Source organism: Felis catus, chromosome A2 (assembly GCF_018350175.1).
Source record: "Felis catus isolate Fca126 chromosome A2, F.catus_Fca126_mat1.0, whole genome shotgun sequence".
NCBI lineage: Eukaryota > Metazoa > Chordata > Mammalia > Carnivora > Felidae > Felis > Felis catus.
The window spans coordinates 58,204,572-58,228,309 of record NC_058369.1 but is presented as its reverse complement, the minus strand read 5'-3'; the positions used below and the strand labels follow the sequence as shown (position 1 = coordinate 58,228,309).

The following is a 23,738-nucleotide window of genomic DNA, read 5'->3' as shown; positions in this document are numbered from 1 at the left end:
TTTCCGATTCTGTGTCTCCGTCTCTCTCTGCCCCTCCCCCGTTCATGCTCTGTCTCTCTCTGTCCCAAAAATAAAATAAACGTTGAAAAAAAAATTTTTTTTTTAAAGTTAGGGGTCTGCATTACCATTAATTATCGTTAATTCCTCTACCAGGAAGAGACAATCTCTGTGGTGCAATGTCAAGTGAAAAAGGCAAGATGGAGAACTAAGTATATAACCCGGTTCCATTGGTGGGATGTGGACAAGGCCACGAGCACCACCATACATGTCTGTGTCCATGTATGCATGTGTGTGAGTGTTTATGAGAATGTTATGTGTGTATGCAGATGCATGTGTATATGTGTATAAGAGCGTGTGTGCCTATAATGTGTCTATGGCGGTGTGTGAGTGTGTATATATGTATGAGTGTGCCCTGTAAGGGTGAATACAAACCTAGAACTAGAGAAATTGAGTCTCTGGTGCATGACAGGAAAACCAGACCCTCTCCCACACTTCAGCATTTCCTTTAGAAAAGTTGACATTGTAAATGCTATATCTCTGTCTCCCTGAGATGTATGTAAACCTCTCTCTTTTTTTTAAGTTTATTTATTGAGAGAGAGAGAGAGAGAGAGCAAGAAAGCAGGGGACAGAGAGAGAGAGAGAGGGAGAGAGAGAATCCTAAGCAGGCTCCACACTGCCAGCACGGAGCCCCACGTGGGGCTCGAACTCACAAACTGTGAGTTCATGACCTGAGCCCAAATCAAGAGTTGGACACCCAACCAACTGAGCCACCCAGGTGCCTGGTATGTCACTCTCTTTTAAAGTTTAATAAGGGGGTGCCTGGATGGCTCAGTTGGTTGAGCATAAGACTCCTGATTTCTGCTCAGGTCATGATCTCAGAGATCATGAGATTGAGTCCTGCATCAGGCTCTGCACTGACAGCATGGAGCCTGCTTGGGATTCTCTCTCTCTCTCTCTCTCTCTCTCTCTCTCTCTCTCTCTCAAAAATTAAAAAAAAAAAAAAAAGAAGCTAAATAAGGAGGCACCTACCTGGCTCAGTCAGAAGAGCATGTGACTCTTAATCACAGGGTTGTGAGTTCGAGCCCCACATTGGGTGTAGAGATGACAAAAATAAATAAATAAATAAATAAATAAATAAAATAAACTTTTAAAAAATAAATAAAAGCTAAATAAGCTTCTTGACGGTTTTGCATCCTGGGACTGGCTTTTTCAGAGTCAAGCCTCTGTCTCTAAAATGTAAACATTCAGAAGGCTGGTGCCTGTCCCCCCTCTTGCCAGGTCCCAGGACGCAACTGCCTGCTTGTCAAAGGATGGGAGGAATTTCACTTTTCCTCTCGGTAAAGACAACTAGCACGTGGGCAATGGCTTGTGTCTGCCAGGCTGTATAAAAAGGTAAGCTGTCCTTTTCTTCTTTGCAACCACTTTAGCGGATTGCCCATGATGCATGCAGTCTGGTTCAATGCTTATTCAATAACAAAACTGTTTTCTTTCTCTTCTATCTTCGTGGAGAGGTTTTCTGGGTTGGCAAGAGATTTTAATTATTTTCCCAGCGGTATGTGACTGAGTGTGTGTGTATACATGTGTGTGTGCCTGGGTGTATATGTAGGCATTGGGGGGGGGGCGTGGGGGTATATAGCAAGATTCCTAAGAAGCTGGTACACTGCACCCCTCCAGGACTCTGGAACTGGGAGACTGGGGTCAGACAGGGAAGGGAGAAACCAAATTTTTTTTTTAATTTTGTTTTAACGTTTACTCATTTTTGAGAGACAGAGAGAACAGAGCGTGAGCTGGGGAGGAGCAGAGAGAGAGGGAGACATAGAATCCAAAGCAGGCTCCAGACTCTGAGCTGTCAGCACAGAGCCCGAGCCGGGGCTGGAACTCATGGACCACAGGATCACGACCTGAGCCGAAGTCAGATGCTTAACCAACCGAGTCACCCAGGTGCCCCTGAAACCAAATTTTTTCTATATACTCTGTGTGGCAATTGAACTAAGCACATGCATTGTCTTTCAGAAAAAGACATAATTTCCAGTCACTTTGCACTGTCTGCAGGAGGGTTTGCTCTATATGACTAATGACAGTTAACCCAACCACAGCTCCCTACGGGCCCTACATCCTTCAGTCATTTAACCTCCAAAGCACTTGGCAGACCTGCCAGCCAATCGCTGCTGCTGTGATCACTCCCATTTTAGAGACAGGAAAGCTGATGCTTGTCCAAATTCAGGGGGGTGTGGCACACCGGGGTGGGGAGTCACACCCAGACCTGTCTGTGTGTGCCAACCACGTGCCCAGTGTCCCTCCAGCGCAGGGGTCCGAGTGGCGGCACCCACAGCTGGTCCCTGGGGACCTACAGCCCTCAGTCCTGCGTCCCTGGCTCTCTCCCCTGGGAGCCACCCAGCCAGACTCCCCCCCCCCCCGTCAGGGCTTTCCTCTCGCAGGATTCCGCCGCCCCCGCCCAGCCCCAGTCTCGCCTGCAGCGGCTGCGGCTGCGGGTCAGACAGGACCCAGGTCAGACAGGCGGGGTGTGAAACTCAGGGCAGTCAGGACTCAACGGCCAAGAACACTGATTACATCAGGCTCCCCCGAGGAGGGAGGTCGAGCTGCCAAACGGATTGCTCTTTGGTCCACTTAAACCCAGGAAGGATGAAGGATGGTAGCAAATGGAGCGGGAAAACAGGGCCACCTGGAAAACGGCCTTGGACCTGGTGGCTCCAGCCGCAGCCTTCGGGTCACTGTCCCGTGGACAAGGGCTGCCCCGCCCAGGCGTCAGGTGCCAGCTAGCCAGGGCCGCCTCCTTCAGCGCCACCATCAGGGGGGCTCACCCTGCTTTTAGGGTCAAGGCCACGCCCCTCCTGGGGCGCCAGCCCCGACCCACCCTCCTTACCCCTCTCCGGGAGGCCGCGTTTCCCAACGTTGCGGCCGCGAACCGGGCGAGGATGTCAGGGAAGCAGCTCCTCCCCCTGGTGGCCGGACCCGACAACTGCCCGCGTTGAGGCGGTGGGCCCCAGCCCTGCCCCCGGGACCAGGCTCGCTCCCCAGGCCCTGGCAGGGCCTGCTCCCGACACAACCCGGACAGCAGGGATCCGGAGATGCAGGAACCGCATCGGCAAAGTCCCTTAGACCTGGTTTAGAAACAGGGTACCTAAAGAAGGTCTACAAAACGATAAGCAAAAAAAAAGCAGGGGGGGGCGGGGGGGGGGGGATGAGCAGCCGAGAAGACACCACTCCTCACCCCTCCTTTGGCAGAAAGCAGACAAGAGCGCCGTCCTGACCCGGCCTGGCCAGGACCCTCTGCCGCGTGGAGCACCTCAAGGCAGCCTCTTTGGAGAATGGCTTGGCATTACTTGGTAAAGTTGAAGGTGCAAACGCCCTGCCGCCCTCGCAGATGCAGAGGGAAGAAACCCTTGCCCCCAGGCCAAGGGAGGTGTAGGCATGCGCGCCAGGCATTCACAGCAGTGTTTTCTGTAATAACTGGGAAGGTGTCAGAAAATGAACCCAGTGCCCCTCAACAGAAGAATGGATGGCTACTCTAGGTGCATTCGTGCAACGGAACCATCTGCAGAAATTAGAACAAACCAGAATACACACATCTGTGTGGATAAATCTCAGAAACATAACATTCAATGACAACAAGCATGTAGCCGGATTATAGATCCTGCATGAAACCACAGCGTAAAACATGCGAAATGATGCTGTGTATGAGTTAGAGATGTGTACGGATGTAATAAAGTAAATAACGTGGATGACAAAGATTCACAATGACCTCAGACAGGGTTATGTGTAGGGAGAGAGAGAAACGTGATGGAGAAAGGCCCAAAGCTGACTTCGGTTTCATCAGAATGTCTCCAGGACCTCAAGGATTCCCAACCAAGTAGGAGGCAACATCAGGATTTGTTCTAGCCCTGTGATCTTCACACAGATATCTGTTACATTGTTCTCTATTCTTTCCTACATGTTTCCAATATATTTTATAAAGAGCCACACAGCACTCCATGGTTCTAACCACTGGAGCTGCCGCACCACTGGCTGTGTGGCCTTGGCCCAGTCACTTAACCTGTCTGAATCTGAGCTTCCTTATCTGTATCAGGAAAATAGTAAGAGCTACCCTGTCAGGAGAAATGAAGGAGTCGGGGCCTGGGTGGCTCAGTCAGTTAAGTGTCCAACTCTTGACTTTGGCTCGGGTCATGATCTCATGGTTCATGGGTATGAGCCCCGCATTGGGCTCTACACTGACAGTGCAGATATATATATATATATCATATATATCATATATATCATATATATATATATACACATATATATATATATATATCACGATATATTTCCATTCTGCCATCAATCAACACATAGTTTCCAGTTTGGGAAACTGTTATGAAGGGTGCTATGAACACTTTGTCCATGTCCTTTGGTGAACATATGCAATCATTTCTCTTGAGTATCTTCCTAGGAGTGGAATCTCTGAGTCGTAGCATAGGTGTATGTGTAGCTTAAGGTAAACTGTTTTCCAAAACGGTCACACCAATTTCCACACCCATCAACAATGTACCAGAGGTCCTATGGCTCCATGAGCTCACTGTCCCTTGCTGTTATCAGACTTGTTCATTAGCTAGTCTGGCACATGAGTGGTGATAAGGCAGCTTTGAAAAACCTAGCTCCATGCCAAAACACACATAATCCAATTTAAAAAATGGGCAGAAGACATACATAGACATTTCCCCAAAGAAGACATACATGTGGCCAACAGACACATGAAAAGATGCTCATCATCACTCATCATCAGGGAAATATAAATCAAAACTACAATGAGAGACCACCTCACACCTGTCAGAATGGCTAAAACCAACAACACAAGAAACAACAGGTGTTGGTGAGGATGTAGAGAAAAAGGAACTCTTGTGCACTGCAGGTGGGAGTGCAAACTGGCGTAGCCACTCTGGAAAACAGTATGGAGGTTCCTCAAAAAATTAAAAATAGAATTACTTTATGATCCAGTAACTGCAGTACTGGGTATTTACCCAAAGAAAACAAAAACACTAACTCAAAAAGATATATGTACTTTAAAAAATTTTTTTCCAATGTTTATTTTTGATAGAGAGACAGAGTGTGACCAGGGTAGGGGCAGAGAGAGAGACATACACAGAGGAAAAAGGTTCCAGGCTCTGAGCTGTCAGCACAGAGCCCGACGTGGGGCTCGAACTCACGAGCGGTGAGATCATGACCTGAGCCGAAGTCGGATGCTTAATTGACTGACCCACCCGGGCACCCCCAGACTCTTAATTGCAGAAAACAAACCGGCAGCTACCAGAGGGGAGGTGAATGGGGGGATGGGTTAAATGAGTGATGGGGATTCAGGAGTGCACTTGTCATGATGAGCCATCGGGTGATGTATGGAACTGTTAAATCAATGTATTGTACACCTGAAACTAATATGACACGATATGTTAACTATACTGGTATTTAAAATTAAATTTAATTAAATGTTTAAAAATAGCTCCATAACATGTCAAAGGTCACAAGGAGCCCCCTAAAAAAAGGCCCCATTGTCCAAAGATGGGAATATTTGAGCATTAAAAAGAATTATTATAATTGATTAAAACCCATCAAATAAAAATTCACAAGTTTATAAGGATAATCAAAATAAGGGAAAGCAGAAATAAATCTAATTTGCCACTATTGAGTATCAACTCCTTATTCTCAAAATTATTACGGGGCATAATTAAGCGTGATCCCCGACTTACCGGTACAGACTGGAATTCCGGGTTACCAAGGAACTCCAGCTGATGTGGGAAGGCTCTTCTTTGCAGAAGCATTCCATTTATAAATGTGGAAGTAGGGACAGCTTTAACATCACAATTGAAATAACCGATCCAGGCTACAGTCATCAATGAATGCCAAAGCCGTGGGGTGATAGCCACAGGCTGACCAAGTCTCATCCCCTAGGGAAAAATCCAGAGGAAAAATATACCTTATAAGGGAGAGCAAGCTGTCATTATCTGGACCCACTTATCAGTAAGAGCAAAACAAGCAGACATTCTGTGCCATCTGACATGATACGGAATGAAGTACCCAGCACCACCTGTGAAGGATTCTTGCCAAAAATGTTGTAACTACATCCAATACATCCTTCAATATTACTTTAAGTTGTTAGGAAACAAAAAATGGAGAAGCAGTTAATACAATACCTCAGGGGAGCAAGCAGATCAATCCAGAGAAAGGGACTTTCCACAGGAAAACTGGCCCCATCTCTTCCACGGGTCCGTGGCACAGGGAAAACTACAAGGAGGAGGGGCTTGAATCGCTTCACTGATTGTTCTCTCGTCCACAGCAGCTCTCTGGCATCCTTGCCCACCCAGGCTGAACTTCTCAGAGGTAAATACGAGTTGGCCCCGTGGATCTTCAAAAACAGTTTTGGAAGTATGAGTCATTGCTGGTGGAACACTTCATTTATCCCTAACATGAGAGAATAAAGATTTTCTAGTAAGCATAATTCCTAGGCCAACAGTATTCAACTGTCATGCTGGAAAATGCATTAAGTCACATATGTGACTTGATCAGAGTAAAGTGCACTGTGAGAGGTCTGTCAGTAATGATTTGCTTTATTTAAATCAGATCAAACTCATCATTTGCACTTTAAAAGTGGCTTCTTGGGAGGGAATGAAGGTGTTACAGGGAGTACCAGGAAGGTAAAGACACTGCGTACAACCCAAGGGACTGCTTGCAGTAGAACTACTACCGGTCAGAGACATCCCAGCAGAGAACAACATTGGGACTAGCTGTTCTGGGGGTTCAGGGTTTATCCTGTGATCAACACACTTTTGTATAACGGGACTTGAAGATATGCAAAATACACCTTACAATCCCCTGTAAGAAGGACTAACTACTGTACCAAACTGAAAGCCCCCTTTTAGGTCTCGTGGTCATCACTGTGACTGTCATATGCTTCCTTATGCTTGCCTGGGGCTTAGCTCGCTCTCACTTTTCTGTCTTTCCCTCAGAATGGATCATTTCAATTGTTCTATCTTTATGTTTGTTGATTCTTCCTCCCACCTGTTGAAATCTGTATTGAGCTCCTCTGGTGGAGTTTTCATTTCTGTTACTGTATATGTGTTTTTACTCTGTAATTTCTATGTTTGTAATTTGTAGCTCTTTATTGGTATTTTCTATTTGGTAAGACAGTGTTCTCATACTTTCCTTTAATTCTTCAGACATGCTTTAATTTAACTCTTTGTACATGTTTTGGAAAAGCACATTTAAAGTTTTTGTGTAAGGAGGCATTCAGATGGATAAAAAAAAAAACACATGAAAAGATGCTCAACATCATTCATCATCAGGGAAATACAAATCAAAACCACAATGAGATACTACCTCATATCTGTCAGGATGACCAAAATTAACAACACAGGAAACAACAGGTGTTGGCGAGGATGCGGAGAAACGGGAACCCTCTTGCACTGTTGGTAGGAATGCAAACTGGTGCAGCCACTCTGGAAAACAGTGTGGAGTTTCCTCAAAAAGTTAAAAATAGAATTACCCAATGATCCAGCAATTGCACTACTAGGTATTTACCCAAAGAATTCAAAAATAGAGATTTGAAGAGGCACATACACCCCAGTGTTTATAGCAGCATTATTAACAATAGCCAAACTATGGAAAGAGCCCAAGTGTCCATCAACTGATGAATGGATAAAGAAGATGTGGTGTGTGTGTATGTGTGTGTGTGTGTGTGTGTGTGTGTCTGTGTAATGGAATATTACTGAGCCATTAAAAAGAATGAAATCTTACCATTTGAAACAACATGGATGGAGCTAGAGTGTATTATGCTAAGCGAAATCAGTTACAGAAAGACAAATACCATATGATTTCCCTCATATGTGGAATTTAGGAATCAAAACAGATGAACATATGGGAAGGGGAAAACAGAGAGAGGGAAGCAAACCATAAGAGACTCTTAATGGTAGACAACAGACTGAGGGTTGATGGAGAGAGGTGGGTGGGGGATGGGCGAAATGAGGTGATGGGTATTAAGGAGGGCACTTGTTTTGATGCCCTTCTCATGTGTTATATGTAAGTGATGAATCACTAAATTCTACTCTTGAAACCAATATTACACTATATGTTAACTAACTAGAATTTAAATTAAAATTGGGAGGAAAAAAGTTAAAACATAAAAAGAACCCTTACCTCACACTTCACACTGTACATAAAATCATTTTCCAGTGGGTCAAAGACCTAACTACAAAACATAAAACAATAAAAATTCAAAATATAAGAGAAAATATTCATTCTTTTGAGGTATGCAAAAAAATTTTTTTAAACACTAAACTTACAGAAGTACAGAAACACGAACTATAATATAGAAGATTTATAAATTCTTCTTCATTGAATTTAAGAACTTCTCTGTTTATTAACAGATATCACCAAGAAGTGAAAACTCAAGTCACAGAACAGAATTATGTTCACAATAATAGAGCCAAAAATAAGGAAATCCTGCAAATTAACAAGAAAAAACAACCCTGAAAATTTCACATAAAAAAGACCAACGATTTGGACAGACATTTCATAACCAGATAGTAAACCCATGAAAGGGTGATCAACATCATTAGCCATCTAGGCTAATGCAAATTAAAAGTACAGTGAGAGATCACAACATGACCACTAGAATGAATACAATTTAAAGGAGAAAAAAGGTAAAACCAAGGGTAGACAACCATACAGATCAACAGAAACTCTCATTCACTGCTCATGGGAGTATAAACTTCTAGAATCACTTTGGAAGTCTGTTTGGCAGTGTGATATGACCATATGATAAGCGATTCCATTGCTAGATACCAATGAAAAAGCATAGATATATGCAGCAAAAGACATGTACAAGTGGGTTCATAGCAACACTGTCCAATATAGTAAAAGATGAAAAGCAAACCAAATGTTCCACAACAATAAAATGAATAAGAAATTGTGCTATATTGTACAATAGAATACTACCAGTAGCGAAAAAGAACAAGGTCTTACTACATGGAGCATGGATGAACATCACAGGTGCAATGTTGAATGAGAGAGCAGAGACAAGAGAATCCATATTGTTTAATTCTATCTACATGAAATTCTAAAAGAAGTAAAACTAATATATAGTGATAGAGGTCAAAATAGTGGTTCTATTTGGTGAGAAAGTCATGACTGGGAGGGTGCATAAGAAAGGCTTCTGGATGTTGGTGAATTAGATCTGATCATGGTTAACAAGTGTGTATGTAAGTAAAATTTATTGAGCTGGACACAGATTTGTGTATCTTATAGTATGTATGCTGTACCTTACTAATAAAGCAAACACACGGACAGGAGGACCTGGGTAGCTCAGTTGGTTGAGCACCAGACTTCGGCTCAGGTCATGGTCTCACGGTCTGTGAGTTCGAGCCTGGTGTCGGGTTCTGTGCTGACAGCTCAGAGCCTGGAGCCTGCTTCAGATTCTGTGTATCCCTTTCTGTCTCTGCCCCACCCCTGCTCATGCTCTGTCTCTCTCTGTGTCTCAAAAATAAATAAATGTTAAAAAAAAGTTTTAAAGTAAACACACTGACAAATAAATGAATCATTTAAACATACATACATACATACATACATACATACATGTCATTGTGTATTAAGTCCAACATCTAGGCTTCCTCAAGAACAGCTTTTATGGATTGCTTCTGCTTACTGTGTATGGGTCATATTTTCTTTCTTTCTCTCTCTCTCTCTCTCTCTTTCTTTCTTTCTTTCTTTCTTTCTTTCTTTCTCTTTTTTTCTTCCTTTTTTTGGGGGCATGTTTTCAAATCCACATTGAAAACTGGACATCTTAAACAATATAATAGGGCAACTCTGGAAGCCGATTTTGTCCCGTCCCTAGGGCTTACTTTTATCATTGTTATTGTTTGTTTGTTTAGTGATTTATTTGGACTAATTCTGTATCCTTTGCTGTGTGTGGCCACCGAAGTCTCTGCTGAGTTAGGTTAGTGATCACCTAATGATTAGATGGAGATTTCCTTAAACACAGGAGACCAATATTCTCCTAACATACACGGAGGGGTTCACTGCCTGAGCAAACCCTCAACACTCAGCTAGTCAGTGGACAGCTCAAGGAGTAGAGCCTCCAGGTCCGCCCCATGTTAGAGTCTTTGCTGGGCACATGCATAGCCGTACGCATGTGTGTGCTCAACCCATGCATGTGGCCTTCTAGATTTCAGGAATGTTTTAGAGTTCTTCGGAGCTGCTATGGATGCCCATTCTCCAGTTCTGCCTTTTAACCTTTTTGGCTAACTTATCGTCTCAAGCATTATTTGCTACTTCAGGCAGTTGTGAAGGCAAGTTGAACCCTTGCCTACACCTTTGCCTGCACGTGTTATTGGCAAATGCCCCTGGGGAAAACGCTTTTTTGCACTAGGTGAATTCTGAGCTCCAAATCAAGTCAAATAAAGTGGGGTCTTGCAAGTGGGGTCTTCCAGAGACCCTCCGGACAAGTCAAGCAGTGCCAGTTCTCTTGGAATGGGGCTTTGAAGCAGCTCCACCCCGCTCTGCACCCTCCGGTGACTGCCAGGCCATCGGTTTTCGCCATTTGCACCTGCTGCTCTCCCGGGGGTACCGCAGAGCTGGGGGCTGTGGGGAGAGGACAGGGCAGGTTCAAACACCACAAAGTTCACCACTTTCATCATGATTCTGCTGTTGTTCTTGAATCAATGCTCACCAGATTGCCGCAAGGCTTTGGCTACCCTTCAGAGCTCTGAATAAGTCGATTTTTTTTTTTAATCATTTTTGGCAGTTTTCTTGTTTCTTTTATGAAGGAGAAAATGGGCGAGGTCCTCACTCTGCCAACTGCACTGACATCAACAGCAGTCCAGTTTTAACTACTGTGGGTATTGTTTTTTCAGGCAATGTCAGGTTGGTAAAGGGGACAGGAAATGATCAGAGAAAGACACTGGCACCAAGAGGAAGTGAGAGGTGCCACAGCAAGAAAAGGCAGAAATATCACCCTGGGCCAGCAGTGGAGGGGGAGGAGGGGGCATAATAAATGGCTCCTATCTGTCAATTGCCCTTGAACCTACTCTTATTTCACCCCAGCTGTATTAGTTTGTTAAGACTGCCATAACAAAACGTCACAGACTGTGTGGCTTGAACAACAGACATTTACTTCTCACAGTTCTGGAGGGTGGAAATCTAAGATTAAGAGGCTGACAGAGTTGGTTTCCTCTAAGGCCTCTCTCCTGGGTTTGCAGATGGCTGCCCTCCTGCTGCCTCTTCACGTACATGACCATCCTTCTAGGCATATTCATCCCTGATGTTTCTGTGTGTCCACATGTCCTCTTCTTAAAAGGACACCAGTTGGATGTTAGATGAGGTCCCCCCCTCATGGCTTCATTTTAACTCATTAACACTTTCGAGGTCTTATCTCCAAGTACAGTCACTTTCTGAGGTCCTAGGGGTTGGTCAGTGCTTCCGCATAAGAATTTTGTAGGGAAGGATAGTCTTGTCAACCAATGGTGCTGGGCCAATTGGACATCCACATGCAAAGCAATAAAGTTGGATCCCACCTCACACCATATACAGAAATTAACTCAAAATGGATCTAAGAGCTAAAGCTATAAAACTCTTAGTAGAAAATGGCTGTAAATCTTCTTGACCTTAGATGAGGAAATAATTTCTTATGATATCCAAAACACAAGCAACAAAAGAAAAACAGATAATTGGATTTCTTCAAAAGTAAAAACTTTTGGGGCGCCTGGGTGGCGCAGTCGGTTAAGCGTCCGACTTCAGCCAGGTCACGATCTCGCGGTCCGTGAGTTCGAGCCCCGCGTCAGGCTCTGGGCTGATGGCTCAGAGCCTGGAGCCTGTTTCCGATTCTGTGTCTCCCTCTCTCTCTGCCCCTCCCCCGTTCATGTTCTGTCTCTCTCTGTCCCAAAAATAAATAAACGTTGAAAAAAAAATTTTTTTTTTTAAAAAAGTAAAAACTTTTGTGCTTCAAAGGTGACCATTAAGAAAGTGAAAGGACAGGGGCACTGGGTGGCTCAGTCAGTTGAGTATTCAATTTCAGCTGAGGTCATGATCTTCCAGTTTGTAAGTTCGAGCTCCACATCGGGCTCGCTGCTGTCAGCGTGGAGCCTGCTTTGGATCCTCTGCCCCCTCTCTGTCTGCCCCTCCCCTGCTCTCTCTCTCTCTCTCTCAAAAATAAAATTAACATTAAAAAAATAAATAAATAAAGTGAAAGGGCAGTGCTCAGAATGGGAGAAAATATTTATAAATCATATATTTGCTAAGGGACTCATACCCAAAATATATGTTAAAACTCTTGCAACTCAACAGTAGAAAGGCAATTCTATTTAAAAGCGGGCAAAGAATTTGAATAGACATCCTCCAGGTAAAATACATGCAGGACCAATAAGTATTAAAAAGAAAATTCTCAACATCATTAAAGATGCTCACTTCATGAGCCATCAGAAACGGAAATCAAAACCTCAACCAGATACCACTTCACTCTCACTAAGATGACAATTAAAAAACAACAGACGATAACAAGCACTGGGCAGGATGTGGAGAAATTAGACCCTTGTATGCAGCTGGCAGGAACGTAAAATGGGGTAGCTTCTTTGGAACACAGTTCGGCAATTCCCCAAATAGTTCAACATAATGATACCATATGATGTAGCAATGCCACACTATGTATACATAACCAAGAGAACTGACAACAAATACTGACACAGAAACCTACACGTGAGTTGTCGTAACAGCATTATTCACAGTAGTCACAAAGTAGAAGGAATTCAACATCCACCAACTAATGAAAAGGTGAAAAGTGCTGTTAAATACCAGACAACGGACTATTATTTAGCCATAGAAAGGTATGGAATACTGATGCAGGCTCCACCATGGATGAACCCTGAAGACATTATGCTAAGTGAAATAAGCCAGTTACAAAAGACCACGTATTATATAATTCTACTTAAACAAAGTATCCAGAAAATGTAAATCCTTAAAGACAGACCAGGTGGTCACCAGTGGCTGGGAGTTAGGGGTAAGGGTGGTAGAATGGGGATCGACAGCTAATGGGTGTGGGGTTTCTTTTGGGGGTGATGAAAACGTTCTGAAATCAGATAATGATGTTTGTGCAAACATGCAAATATACCAAAGCCTCTGAGTTGTACACCTTACGTGGTTGAATTTTATGGTATTTGAATTGCATCTCAGAAAACAACTACATACGACCGTACCTCTAGAAAAGCAAATAGGTTCTGAAATGATTCTTTCAAGAGTAAAGTGAGCCCTAGGACGGCTGTGAGGGCCATCTGGGAGTCTCCTTTGATTTACTCTCAGCTGTTCTCTTGAGAGCTGAGGTTGCCATTAAGTTCCCTGAACAAGCGAGGAGTCATGCTGAGCATTTTGTAAGACTGATGTTGAGCACCACGCACAGCCTGCTGGCCTTGACCTGACAGACGGCCAGCAGGTGCTTCCCCAAAGCTAAACATTGAAGGCCACTGAAAACCACTGCGAGTTTTGGCAAAACCTGTCATGGAAGCCTATCAAATAAAAAATTGGGTTTATTTGTGATCTATAAAATATTTTCTTTCTTTTTAAAATATATTTTAAAGTTATTTATTTATTTTGAGAGAGGGAGAGCGTGCACGCATATGAGAGTGCAGAGGAGGAGCAGAGAGAGTGGGAGAGAATCCCAGGCAGGCTCCACTCTGTCAGCGCAGAGCTTGATGCAGGGCTTGAACTCAGGAAACGTGAGAACGTGACCTAAGCTGAAATCAAGAGCTGGACACTTAACCAACTGAGCCACTCAGGCGCCCCTAAAATATTTTCTTAAAAAATATCTCAAATTTATTGTTTTGAAGTAAACAACTTTGTGAGGACTCATGGCCTTAGGAGAGGTGTTAATCAAAACCTTTTTAAGAGACAGAAGACAACTAACTCTCTAACTCTCTCAACTAACTCTGAGGCCAACGTGGTTGGAGCAAAAGTGCTTGAAGTCCTTTCCAGAATTACAAGCATGTATTTTCACATGAAAAATCCAAGAAACGGCACCATCTGACTTTGACAGGACCCTGGAAGATACTTCTGCTACCATATCCCGAGCATTATCCACTGAGTAAATAAATAAACCGCGTCGTTCCAAAGCTTGTCAATCTGACACATTTCACGATTGCTATAATTGCTTCAAATTATTTGGAGGAGGTAGAAGATGCTCCAGACTGTTTATGTTTCTGTCCCTTTCCTAGAGGCTAGGGATAGTAAATGAGTCAGCTGGCAATATTCTCAGCTCCAGGATTCTGGTAGGCGTTTTTTATTGGGGGTGGGGAGGGGAGGTTGGAGATGGTTTTACAAAATGAAATGGTCTGTCCTCTCACTCTGCCTCCCCTCCAGTCCCCTCAGTGGAGGACTGTACTCATTGTGGATCCTGAGATTATGCTTATAATGCCACAGCAAGGTATCTCCGAAGGGTACAGTTTCCATTGGTTCGTGTCACTTAGTCGTTAAATGACATTAGGCAAGTTCCTTAACCTAAGTTACAAAGGTCTTTGTAAAATGGGTTAACAATACCATCTTCACAGGACCAATGAGGACTGACTTAGTACCTGTAAATAGGACTGCTGCATTGCCACCCCCAGGGGGCGCCATCCTCATTGGAGTCTGTGATTGGCCAGATGGGGAGCTGTGCGGCCCAGTCTGTGTGGGCTTGTGAGACAGTCCTATCTAACAATGCATATGGTGCACAGCAAACAATAGGTGCTAACAAGTGTGATAATTATTAACTCACTTTTTTTGTTTTTGCAAGAAAGGTGAACTTGCCCCTGGATGCTTCAAAGAGGCTTGAATTAATAGCAAAAAGGAAATTTGCAAACGTTAGGCCGTCCAGGCCCATTATTTTGTTAGGTGTCCTCACCTGTGTTATTCCACTTGACCTTCACAACAAACCCATAAGAATATTAGCATCTCTCTCTGATTAAAAACTGAAACTCAGATTTTAAATAACTTATGTGACTATCAAATATTTGAACCAGAATGGGAATGTGAGTCTGTTGGACTCCGTATCCAATGCTCGTTCCAGTGGCAGGTTGTGGACAGGTAGGGATATGCATATTTTTTGGCTCACCCAGGATCTATTCCTCCTTCTTCTGGAAGGGGCACCCTGATTTTCCACGATACAACCACCCTTCGAACATTGTCCATCCATTATGGTTTGGATGAGATTAATCTCAGGCCTGACCAATCAGTTTATTTCATCCCATATAGTCACAGGGACAGCTCAGGGATGCACACCTGGTCCAAATCAATCCAATGATACTCAAACCCAGGACTTTTGTAAGAACTGTGGGAAAGAGAGAATCTCTCCTTCTGGGGGACTTGAACCAGGAAGCCTGGAACTTTGGAGAATCAGTCTAAGGCGGAAGCCTATATATAAAAGACAGCAGAGAAGAGGTGGAGAGAAATTGAGTCTGATGACATTTTTTGAGCCCTTAGACTCACCTATGGTTAGATGTACATCAGCTAAAAAATTCCAGGATTGTTTATTTTTTCCAATGTATTCAAACTGGGTATTTTTTTTGTCATATACAGCTAAGCCAAGAGGGTGAGGAAATTAATGCAAGGGATTCTTAAATCCACTGAAGCACCCAGCCTTGTCTGTGAACAATCTGTTGACAATGTTAATTGTGAGCGGTAAGAATAAGGATATTTGTTTCATTTTTGCATACCTTTTTCAACTTGACAAAAAGATTAGAGAGGTTGGGGCGCTTGGGTGGCTCAGTCGGTTGAGCGTCCGGCTTCGGCTCAGGTCATGATCTCACAGTTTGTGGGTTTGAGCCTCGCGTCAGGCTCTGTGCTGACAGCTCAGAGCCTGGAGCCTGCTTTGGAATCTGTGTCTCCCTCTCTCTCTGCTCCTCCCCTGCTCATGCTGTCTCTCTCTCTCCTTCAAAAATAAATAAAAACATTAAAAAATTGTTTTTAATAAAAAGAAGAGGCAACACAAATTGCATTTAAAAGTAAAATTTTTAAACATAATAAAATAAAATAAAAACAGAAAGGAACAATTTCCCCCACAGAAGAGAGAAAACGAACAAATTCCGTTTGGTAGCTCTCCAATCTAAAACCTAATTCCTAGACTTCTCTCTGATGGTAATTCCTATATTAACATCCTATGCTCAGGCTGTCTCCCAATATCCATTCTCCCTTTCTTCCATGGTAATTCTGATTTTTAGCCAGCACATAACGTTTCAAGATAGAGACTACATTTCCCAGCCTGCTTTTCAGATAAGTGTGGTCATATGACTAGGTGATAGCCAATGGGATATGAGCAGAAGTAATGTGCTCACCTTCCAGGTTGTGTGTTAAAAGGAAGGGCATGCCAAAACGTAGACACAGTGATGTGCCATGATGGATTTTGTAGGCAAGGACACCACCCTAAAGGGAGAGAAGTGATAAGATATGCAGAACTTGAGTTCTATACTGCTACCCAGACTTCCTCTGGTTTATTGTACTGTGTTTTTTTCGGACTCTGCAGCAACAGCCAAATTTACATCCTAAGTAGTACATCAACAAACTTGCCAAAATAACACGCCCCCTCCACTCAGCCTTTCTACTTCTTGAACTACTGCTCTTCCTCCTCGCTACCCTTAAACATGGGTGGCGCTCTCACTTTCAAGGTCTTTCCTTAAATCTGGTTTCTCTCCATGTTTTCTTCCTTGGAAATCTCATCTACTGTCATTGAAGAGGACTTCAAACCTTTCTAAACCTAACCCATCTCTCAGCATCAGTTCTGCTTATCAGACCTCTCTTCCCTGATGCACATCAAACTCTGTATGTTTAAAATCAAGCCCACAGTTCTCCCTCTCCTTCACACACACACTCACCACAGAGCTAAGGGTAGACAACTCATTCTGTTCCTGATTCCTCTGATTTAGTAAATGGAGTAGATGACACCACCATCCAGCCAGGAGCCCAGGCTTAAAACTCTAAAGCAGGGGCCACAATTTCAAATGCTTATGGGAGCTGAAGAGTTCATGACCAACCTAAAAAGAGCAACCACTATGTGGCTGAGTTCTCACTTGTAGGAATGTAGGCACAATGTTGTAAGGTCTTCTGATTTTTCAAAGTAAAAATTTAGATTTTATGCTTTATGTACTCTCCCTATATTTATTTAAAAAATAACAACAAAAGCTATCTTCCACAGAAATATTGAACTAGCAATATTAATATATGGAAAAATATGTAAATGAAAAACTTAAAACACATCTTACACTATTTTCTAGATAAACAATATGTATTATAAAATGGCTAGTAAAATAATATAACTGTAGCAAAAATAATTCATCAGATCATTCCAGTAAGGGTAAATCATTTGTTTATATTTGGAAATTATTTATCTTTTGATGCAGCTGTCATTAAATTCTGTCATGATTTGACATAGGGAGCGACATCAAATTCTTCCAACAACTTCCTCATTAAATTGATAACCACTAGATGTTTTTTTTGTTTTTTGTTTTTTTTTTTTTTTGGGACAGAGAGAGACAGAGCATGAACGGGGGAGGGGCAGAGAGAGAGGGAGACACAGAATCAGAAACAGGCTCCAGGCTCTGAGCCATCAGCCCAGAGCCTGACGCGGGGCTCGAACTCACGGACCGCGAGATCGTGACCTGGCTGAAGTCGGACGCTTAACCGACTGCGCCACCCAGGCGCCCCTAGATGAGTTTTTTAAGTAGCCAATCTTTCTTCACATCAATGACAGTGTTGAATTCTCAGCTTCTGATGAATAGCAATTATATTTAAACATTTCCCAGACTTATACTCTGAGGCTTTTACATATTCAATATTTCTATTATTGACTAAATCACAAAAATCATTTATTGAAATGCCTTTTAACCAGTTGGCTTAATTTACTACTTCTTGTTCACCCTCAATCTGCAGAACTGCATAAACCAGTTGGCCAAATTTCAGAACTCAGTGAATTGAAGCAATCAGAAAGTTCATTACATTTTTCACTTTTGTCCGCAAATACGTTTTCATACTATCTGTGGGACAATCTTATAGTTTTTTTATTGAAATTGATACTTTATTTAGTTTCAAACAGTATACATATTTTTTTCATATCTGTATCTTCCACATCTGTTTCACAATTTCCTTTATTTTTTTATGTTATGGACTGAATGTGTCTTCCCCAAATTCATACTAAAGTCTTGTCCCAGGGCGCCTGGGTGGCTCAGTCGGTTGAGTGTCTGACTTCAGCTCAGGTTATGATCCCGCAGTTTGTGGGTTCGAGCCCCGTTTTGGGTTCTGTGCTGACAGCTCAGAGCCTGGAGCCTGCTTTGGATTCTGTGTCTCCCTCTCTCTCTGCCCCTCCCCTGTTAACGCTCTGTCTCTCTCTCTCAAAAATGAATAAATGTTTAAAGAATTAAAAAAAAAAAAGCCATGCCCCCCCACCAATGTGGTAATTAGAATTAGATAAAGTCACAAGGTGGGAGTCATAACCAATAATGCTCTTATAAGAGTCACTAGAGAGCTTGCTTCCTCTGCTCTGCTCTCTACCACGTGGGGACACAAAGAAAAGTCTGTGGTCTGCAACCCAGAAGAGGGTTTGTACCAGAACCCACCCTGTGCTGACACCGTAATCCGACTTCTAGCCTCCAGAACTGTGAGAAGTTTCTGTTGTTTATAAGTAACCAGTCTTTCATATTTTATCATAGCAGCCCAAACAGACTAAACAGTTTACATACGTTCAGCTGTTTCATTTATGGAGTTCATTAAAATATCAGCTATAATAATGAAATCACTTTTCTCATTAAACTGAAATGAATTTTGACATTTCCATGAAAATATCATTTATTAAGGCCAACATGCTTAAAACATGTTTTTGAAACAGTTAACCACTCCGTTTGTTTCTGACAGTGAACAAACATATACACAACTTACTGATTTCCAAACTGCTTTTGAAGTTCTAGGGCTTCAAGCTGTCTATCAAGGTTCCATTTTCACTCTGTAATTTGCAGTTCTTTCTGATCTTTATTTGATGTGTGATAGTAAATATAGTGCATCAAACAAAATATGAGAATTACTTGACTTGCATCTTGTATATTGCTTTATCCAAAATTAATTAAATTTGGTAACTTAGTGCCAAGTTAATACATCCAAATTTTTTCTAAACTTTTGGCTGAAACCCCAGACCTTCTAATATTACATTAGTACTTTTTGTACAAAATCCAATGGCTTTTTTTTAATTGCTGTCAAATACTCCAATGACATATTTATGGAAATATTTTTCAGTGAAATACAATTTTTCTTACCTACGAACAAAGTTCTTTACATTGTATTAAATGTGGCTCACATCATAAGGTCAACAAAAACCATCATCTTCAAAATCTTGAAATTTGTATTTTAAGCAAATTATTGAAACACTTTAAGTAAAACAAATGAAGTTTCTTTTTTTCAAAATATTTATTTTTATTTTTTTTATTTTTGAGACAGAGAGAGACAGAGCATGAATGGGAGAGGAGCAGAGAGAGAGGGAGACACAGAATCGGAAGCAGGCTCCAGGCTCTGAGCCATCAGCCCAGAGCCCGACGCGGGGCTCGAACTCACGGACCGCGAGATCGTGACCTGAGCTGAAGTCGGATGCCTAACCGACTGAGCCACCCAGGAGCCCCTCAAAATATTTTTTTAATGTTTATTTACTTTTGAGAGACAGAGCATGAGCAGGGGAGGGGCAGAGAGAGAGGGGGAGACACAGAATCCAAAGCAGGCTCCAGGCTCTGAGCCATCGGCATAGAGCCCAACGCAGGGCTCAAACGCATGACCTGCGAGATCATGACCTGAGCCAAAGTCAGACACTCAACCAAATGAGCCACCAGGGGCCCCAAAATGAAGTTTCTTTGATGGTGATTTAAAACGATCTGCCTGGGGCGCCTGGGTGGCTCAGGCGGCTGGGTGCCCAACTTCAGCTCAGGTCATGATATCGCTGTTCCCGAGCTGGAGCCCCACGTCTGGCTCTGTACGGACAGCTCAGAGCCTGGAGCCTGTTTCGGATTCTGTGTCTCCCTCTCTCTGTGCCCATCCCTGCTTGTGCTCTGCCTCTCTCACTCTCAAAAATAATAAACATTAAAAAAAGAAAAAAGCCTCCGACTTCAGCTCAAGTCGTGATCTCACAGTTCTGAGTTCAAGCCCCACATTGGGCTCTCTGCTGTCAGCAGGGAGCCCACTTCAGATTCTCTTCCCTCCCCTCCCCCCGCCCCTCTGCTGGCTCTCCCTCTCTCTCAAAAATAAATAAAAACAGGGGCGCCTGGGTGGCTCAGTCGGTTGAGCATCCGACTTTAGCTCAGGTCATGATCTCACAGCTCATGAGTTCGAGCCCCACGTCAGGCTCTGTTCTGACAGCTCGGAGCCTGGAGCCTGCCTCAGATTCTGTGCCTCCCTCTCTCTCTGCCCCAACCCACTCACATTCTGTCTTTGTCTCCATCAAAAATAAATAAACATTTTTAAAAATTTAAAGGAAAAAAATAAATAAAAACATTAAAAAAATATATAAATAGGGGCACCTGGGTGGCTCAGTCGGTTAAGTATCCGACTTGGACTCAGGTCATGAACTCGCTTTTGTGAGTTCGAGCCCCGTGTCAGGCTCTGTACTGACAGCTCAGAGCCCAGAGCCTGCTTCGGAATCTGTGTCTCCCTCTCTCTCTGCTCCTCCCCTGCTCATGCTCTCTCTCAAAAATAAAGATTAAAAAAATTTTTGTTAATATATATAAATAAAAAAATAAAACGCTGTGCCTTGGGGGAGGGGCTAGAGGTTGAAATCAATTTGCAACGGCCGATGATTCAATCAATTATGCCTATGTAATGTAGCCTCCATAAAACCCAAGAGGACAGGGTTTGGAGAGCTTCCCTGTTGGTGAACACATGCAGATTTGGGGAGAACGGCCCACCTGGAGAGGGCACAGAATCTCTGAGCCCTTTCCCACATACTTTGCCCCGTGTGTCTCTCCCATCTGGCTTTTCCTGAGTACACTTTTTATAATAAACCGGTAATCTAGTAAGTAAAAAATTAAATGCACTGCCTTCATTTATGTTTGTCAAAAAGTTGTTTTCTCATTTAGGAACATCTATGTTTTGTAACGAGTGGGTCCATGGTACCCATGTCCATATCAATAGCAGTCCTTTACAAGTCCTATTAGGGGTGCCTGGGTGGCTCAGTCGGTTTAGTGGCCCCCGTGAGTTCGAGCCCCCGTGTTGGGCTCTGTGCTGACAACTCAGAGCCTGGAGCCTGCTTCAGATTCTGTGTTTCTGTCTCTCTCTGCCCCTCCCCTGCTCAAACTCTGTCTCTCTCTCTCTGTCAGAAATAAATTTTAAAAATTAAAAAAAAGTTCTAAATATTTTCATAAAAATGCCCAATTATATAGTACCAAAGATTTCACTTGAACAAGTTTTAATAGCATCCTGCTGAAATACACTTGCTTAGTACTTTAATGTTTCAACACATAACTTTCGAGCACTATTTGCATCCAACATTTCTGTCACCAGCAAGAAGTCATATTCTTGCTTGGAAAAAAAAAATCAAGTTCTTTCTCACTCCAGAACTATAGATTTTATATGATAAAGTTTATTTAATACAAGTTTCATTTTGTGCAGATTCTCGCACAGCATCGAAACAAGTCTCAGGCTGGGATTCACTATTCTTAGAATTCCTTCTTCTGCAGATGGACCAGATTCATGTTTATTATATTTAAAATAAATATATTTAAAAATGTATCCAGATTTTTTTGTCTGTTCATTCTAGGTATTTTTTAGTATTTTATACTAAAATCTTACATGTATAAATACGAGACGCTGCACAGCTACTACTTTGAAAACAATCACAAAGTGCCAACAATAAGATTATTTTAGCTAGTGATTCTCCTAAAGCAATTAGCGTTTTGTTAACATAAGTAACTCAGCCAGTTCCTTCGGTGACACAGGCCAAACTATGTCATGACTCTTTCTCAGATGTAGCTACATCAGGAGGCCCATTTTCAATGGTACTAATACCCTAAAACTGTCACCAATGAGTTTATACTAAATTTATATTAACTAACTATAACACATCACAATTAGTACAATACAATTTACCCTTATGTATTTCAGTATTAAAGAAAATTTTTTAATGTTTATTTAAAACATTAAAGCATGAATGGGAGCAGGGGGCAGAGAGAGAGGGAGACACAGAATCTGAAGCAGGCTCCAGGCTCCGAGCTTCAGCACAAAGTCTGACGCGGGGCTCGAACTCATGAACCGTGAGATCATGACCTGAGCTGAAGTTAGATGCTTAACTGACTGAGCCGCCCAGGCACCCCCTTGTCTTTCAATAATTTAACCATCAATGTGGTACAGGGTGCGGGCTGGCTAAACCAGCTCTGGCCTATCTCCTGGATTTAGACCAGGAGCTGCCAGTTTTAGCATTTGGCCGCCACCCCAGAAAAGACTATCAATGGCTCCTTGATTGGAAGATGAGGCTGCATTTCAGAAGCACCTCTGAGAGTCGTGCATGGTCACTTTTTTGTGTGGGGGGATGGATATCAAGTGATGTCACACCTGGACCACTTCACTAATAATTGAAGTCACCTGCCTGCCTCTTGCAGTCATTGTAATTTGCCACCCCCGGGTTAGGTTCTCAAAAAAAGACTTCCTGTCCCAGCAAAATTGCTGAGGCAAGAATTTGCAAATCTTGGCTGAGTGGGGAGGGAGGGGGGAAAGAGAAATAGCAACCCTAAATTAATATTACAAAAATGCATCTTGCCACATCTGCACCTCTAACTTCTACCAGGTCCAGGTCACGATTTAGCTCACTGAAACCCTCCCTAACCCCCAGCCAGCATCGCCCATCTCCTCTTCCTCTAAATGATCACAGCATAGTCTCTCCCTCAGTGCTACCCTTTGAGTATACATGGCTCGGAAATAAATTCCAAACTCCCCATCTAACATACTTTGCCCCACCCATTATCCTCCAACGCACATTAAGTCATATTGTTTCCCTTCATATAGCCTTTGCTCCAAACAGGACATTTTCCCCTATAGATCTTTAAGGCAGTCACACCGCCATGTCTTGCTCACAAAGGTTTTCTCAACCTGGCGCACTCTCCTCCCTCATTTCTCATTGGCAGTATCCCTCAAGGTGTGGCACAAAAGCCTCCTCTGGGAGGCCCCCCTGGATTCCCTAGCAGGCCAGACCATTTCCTGAGCTTCCCAGTTCTTCTCTGACCCTCTGTCTCTCCAGGAACTCCTCCCATTCGTCCTGAGATTGCAGGGACCCGACAGGAATCATTTCTGGGACCCTGTGCCCAAGCAGGCCTCCGGGTTTGCTAAATGACTCAACAAACGAGGGTGTGCCGACGGCCCCACCAGCCGGGTAACCTAGTAGGAGTCGGGCACTGCGGTCTACGCCGGGACACGGCTCCTGATTAAAGGAGGTTATGCTCTATTCATTAATTCAGAATTATAAGTGCTATGAAGGGTATAGAAGTGACCTGGGACTTCGCCTTGCTCACAGGGTTGCGGCGCAGACGGGTTCTACCCTTTGCCTCAGTTTCTCCATCAGCCGAACCCGCCCTCCCCCCCGCCCTGTCACTTTGCAAGGTCTGCGCAGCCGCACGTTCCCAATCCCGGCGTGCCCCACCCCACCCCGCCGGCGGGCACCCTCTTCCCGGCAGGCCCCGGGAGCCCCGCTGTATGCCGGGAATTGTGGTCTTGGCGGAGGCGGT

General features: G+C 43.3%; 2 long non-coding RNA genes across 3 annotated transcripts; both read right to left on the bottom strand.

The window, feature by feature from the left end:
- LOC111557275 lies at positions 1–15,872 on the bottom strand. 2 transcript variants are annotated; one of them, XR_006594015.1, is made up of 4 exons: positions 15,717–15,872; positions 6,183–6,450; positions 5,739–5,936; positions 1–59 (listed from the first exon to the last, which is right to left on the bottom strand). It is a non-coding gene; the product is annotated as an uncharacterized LOC111557275 (long non-coding RNA). The 2 variants fall into 2 exon arrangements; XR_002737201.2 differs by lacking the exon at positions 15,717–15,872 and adding an exon at positions 7,366–7,422.
- LOC109497349 lies at positions 15,868–23,585 on the bottom strand. The gene is made up of 3 exons (XR_002153473.3): positions 23,505–23,585; positions 16,335–16,422; positions 15,868–15,931 (listed from the first exon to the last, which is right to left on the bottom strand). It is a non-coding gene; the product is annotated as an uncharacterized LOC109497349 (long non-coding RNA).
- Positions 23,586–23,738: the final 153 nt, after the last annotated feature.